Raw genomic sequence first — 4,430 nt, 5'->3', positions numbered from 1 at the left:
GCTTGATATACCCACGTACTCTCGTGACCATAATCTTCCGGGTTCATTTTTAGTAGTTCTCAAGAAAAGAAAAATGAAAAATTGTTACTTTAAATTGAATTTTATGTATAAAACATTAATTTTAATAGTTTGAATACAACATATGTTATTAATTACTATAACATTAGAATTTTGACAGTTCCAATTACCATTTGAAATACATTGGGGATGAGACTTTTACATATGGCAACCATCGTGTGAAGTGTATAGAATATTTTTTTGTGTTACAATACAGTGTAATATATGTTAATTAGGTCCATCATATTAATTTAGATAGAAAGATCAATTTCTGATAAGATTTTAGAGGTGAGTGAAGGGCTTTACATAATCATAATTTTAGTAATAGGTATGGCAATAAAGTATCACAAAATTTCATCTGATTGCAGAGTTACATTTTCTTCCCCTTTTCATTCATGTATTAATATTCACTATAAATGTGTGCCAATAATGCAGGCAAATAGAAGTTATTTTTAAGATACATGTTCTCGTTTATAAATCTGTATTAATCTTTTTTGTTCTTGGAAGTAAACCAATGAATAACAACTTACATATAGACACACAGGGCATTCAATGTTAATTATTTATTGAAAAATATTTTAAAGTAAACAATCCAGTTTTGTTTGTTATTTTCCTATCCTAGAGGTCACTTGTGAGTTACAGTATTCAGGAAGTTTGTAGGAGTAGAATTCATAGTATCAGGTTGCAATTGCATTTTTGGCAGCATAGGTTCCATGCTGAAAATTGCAAAAAAAACAAGACAACAACAACATAAAGGGTGAGGCCGGTGACGCTAAAAAAACACAAGGAATAGGCTTACATTTTTTTAAAACAAATTGAAGCAAGTGAATCATTATTATAGTGAAAATTCTCACCAGGCCCGTAAGGTAAACAGATGCGAAGTGACTGGCAAGTGCTATTAATGAGGTCATTTATTTATTCGGAGTGACTATTTTCACCAGGTGGTGAAGCTAGCTTTTGAGCTATTTTCACCAGATTTCAAACTGCATGTGCATGATCTACAACATGGCCTGGCCTGGCCTGTTACACTGATGTGTGTATGCTTTAGGTGTTGACGCGTGAAGTTTACATCGCTGTGCATTTATTTTGTGAAGGAGACAAGTACTTTTTTCCTGCATGCCATGGAGTTGGAAAAATACTACAACGTGTTCTGATATGGACTAGTGGTGCTAGCATGTGACATTACATAAGTAAGAAGGCATATTACATTGCTAAATGCTTTCGTTGTTAGTTTAGGCAGGTCAGGTTTAGGACTATTAGTATTAAAATTACTTCTGTAGATACTCCTAAACACATGAACACGTAATTTCTGGTCTTCAGCATTTTATACTCTTCTCATTACGTGGTGACAGTAGTAGTCAAACCATTTTTAATTGAAAATAACTTCTTAACAGTAAGTTCAGCAACATTGCCAATGAGTATAATAATATACGTATGTTATGATTCAGGTAATTACTTTTCCTGGTGAAAAAAGCCACATATGCTGTTCCTAGCAGCTGGTGAAAATAGGCCCTACATGCTATTCTCACCACCTGGTGAAAATAGCCCTGTATACTATTATCAACACCTGGGGAAAATTGTCGCAGCCTTATTTATTAGTGTGAATTGCTTCTGATAGAAACTTGACTCCTAAGTACATTTTTTTTTCCACGTTTCCCTGGCACAGCCATATTTTTAGATGAAATTTTGCAGTCAACTAATTACATACGTTGATTAAGGAAGTAAGTGAACTATTCAAATTCTTCATCAAACATTTGCAACTTTATATTGGTATTATCCATATCACCAAAAATTTCATAACATTCCATTCCTACTAAATAACAAAAGATGAAGTGAAACATAGTACAAAAAAAACATGCACAAAGACACTTTTAAAATGTATTCATATCAAGCAAAAATTAACCAATACTTACATAACATAATTGAAAAAGTATAGGCTATTAAAGAACTAAATAATTCAGATTGACGAATCAGTTCTAAACGAAGATCATCTGTCCATTCATCAGATAGTTCAAAACCTATCATTTGAGACAAATTCGCATTGAATCAAGAATTTTTTAATGTGTACTTCAAGGTTGTTTGATTTATATCAGAGTGATTTAAAGAAAACGATTTGTCACTTTAAAATAAAGAAATAATTTATAAAATGACATATATAAGCAATTTGAAAATGTCAGAATCGTTTTGGTGAAAGTACTCTTTTGACTTTGTCAAGTTTGTTGGTTCAGTTATCAGCTGTAATTTATCTTCAACATCATGTGAAGAGGTTGTGTTTGGCTATTTAAGACACAACTGATTTTGTTTCAAACGGCCAGTGCTTGGAGACAAGTCAGTTCAAAGTAATCAGCATGGTAGGATGCTCTTGTGCAGTGTTTGCCATCTGATATTCCTGTTAACAATTACGCTGGGCGTGACAAATAACGTAAACCTATCTTCATATTTGAGTCGTGAGTTTTTGTTTTGATTACAAGGTGATGACATCATCGATATTTTTATTTTGTCAACAAGCCTAGACGTAATAGAACTAGTTATTATATTTGGTACTTGTTTACTATCCGTCGGACAGATTTCTTCATTTCTACAGAAGAAACTACTTACCGTGATAAGTTCCTGTAGTATTGTCTAACATCGGGAAGGTGTTTTGTGTGAAATTCAGGTAATTTTTCCATATCCTGGAAATGGATTTCTTCAAATTTAAAAGTTTGGGTGCAGGTTACTTCGGCCAATTTCTAACATGCCTTTAACAGCGAGTCCATACAAAAAGCAGGGAAGCGGAGCAGAGGCGGGGCCGCGTTGGGGGCGGTAGGTCAATTACCTCGGGGGCGGAGCCTGGAATCTGTGGGAAATGTTCTGCGAAGCAGATAGGTAAGTATGAATGTCAAAAATTGACGAAACTCATTAGTTTTAGGTGTCCGACAGATAGTAAACTTTTACCTTATATTTTATGATATTCCAGAATTTATTTATCAATATTTTATTTCTAGGGGTTTTAATTTTAAGTACTACAAAGGTATTTACAAGGAAAATTCTTGAGATCCAGGCAACCTTCAGATTACAATGCTAAAATGATACCACTGTGCTAATTTGTCAGAATAACACGTACCAATAATGTGCTTTTTGTCGTGTTTAGGTTTGAACTAGGAATGAAAATATACCAACTTAAACTTACTTTTTAGTTGTGAAACTTCCCTTCTTCGATGTTTTTGTTTAATGCAAGGCACTAATTGTATAAAATAGTTTTGCAAACATCAAATCTGTATATCTATAATGCTAAAGCATGGTCTCTCATTGCACATAAGAAAACTTGAATTTATTTCTGAAAATCAGCAATTTTAAATATCTTGAAGCAAAAAAAGCTGTAAAGAAATTTAGTAATTACTACCCATGAATAAACACATTTCATGATGTAAACATTTGTGTGCTCGATATCAAGTTTTCACCTTGTGTTCTTTTTTGATTTAGGAGGAATACTGAGCCAAAGGATGGGATATCGCTTGAATATCGATATCGAGTATAGAAAATACAACAATAACGATATCTACAATACCAATACATCTAAATCCTTCAATTTGAAGTTTTAATTGAATTTTGATGTTATCTAGGACAATTATAGAATAGTGTTGTTCTTGGTGGTCCTATAATGTGATGGATTCTGTACAGATTGTAAGGTGATGGGGAGACCAAGCCGGGGCGAATGTGAATTCTGTACTGTTTGCCGTTTGTGCTGTGTGCTGTTGCTAAGGTTTTTACTGGAAGAAAAGCTACTTAAATATGTACTGCGGTACCTCAGTCGTTAGAGCATCTGACTACCATGTGAGAGACCCAGGTTCGAACCTGGCAGGATTTTGTCCACCTGTTCAAACGGCTCCGGCGCCCACCCAGCATTGTATAAAGTGGATACCTGGAGGAAACTCCGGGGAGTAAAGGTGGCCATGGTGTGGTGCCGATCACATCATCCCCACCTTCGGCCGTGATCAAGAAAGTGTGGGCCCTAACTCTACATACCCCTATACGCCTTAATGGTGTGGTGCAAAAGCACAGGGGAGCCCTTTATTTTTTTTCTTTACCATGCCAAAAGACATTCACACAATTAAAAAAAAAAGGTAAAGTGCTCCCCTGTACTTAGCACCACACCATGAAGGCGTATAGGGGGTGTGGGGGTAACGCCCCACACTTTCTTGATCCGTTTGTGAGTGGGGGTGATGTGATCAGCATCATGTCCCTGACCGCCTTTACACCCAGGGTTTCCCCCAGGTACCCATGTTATTCTACGCTGGGTGGACACCGGGGCCGCTTCCAATGTTACAAAAGTTCCCGGATTTGAACCGGCCGGAGATCGAACCCTGGACTTTTAGCATGGTACTCAGATGCAT

At 35.7% G+C, this 4,430-nt stretch overlaps 1 protein-coding gene across 1 annotated transcript in view; it reads left to right on the top strand.

Annotated features, from left to right (window-relative positions):
- The first annotated feature begins 208 nt into the window (after positions 1 to 208).
- The window catches only part of wcd (U3 small nucleolar RNA-associated protein 18 homolog wicked), a 42,411-nt gene continuing 38,189 nt past the window's right edge, over positions 209 to 4,430 (top strand). The window contains exon 1 of the mRNA XM_083114504.1: positions 209 to 345. The gene's annotated coding sequence lies outside the window, so the exon portion shown is untranslated. The remainder of the gene's footprint in view (positions 346 to 4,430) is intronic.

Source organism: Lepisma saccharinum, chromosome 29 (assembly GCF_977018435.1).
Source record: "Lepisma saccharinum chromosome 29, izLepSacc3.1, whole genome shotgun sequence".
NCBI lineage: Eukaryota > Metazoa > Arthropoda > Insecta > Zygentoma > Lepismatidae > Lepisma > Lepisma saccharinum.
This window is presented reverse-complemented; position numbering and strand designations above follow the sequence as displayed.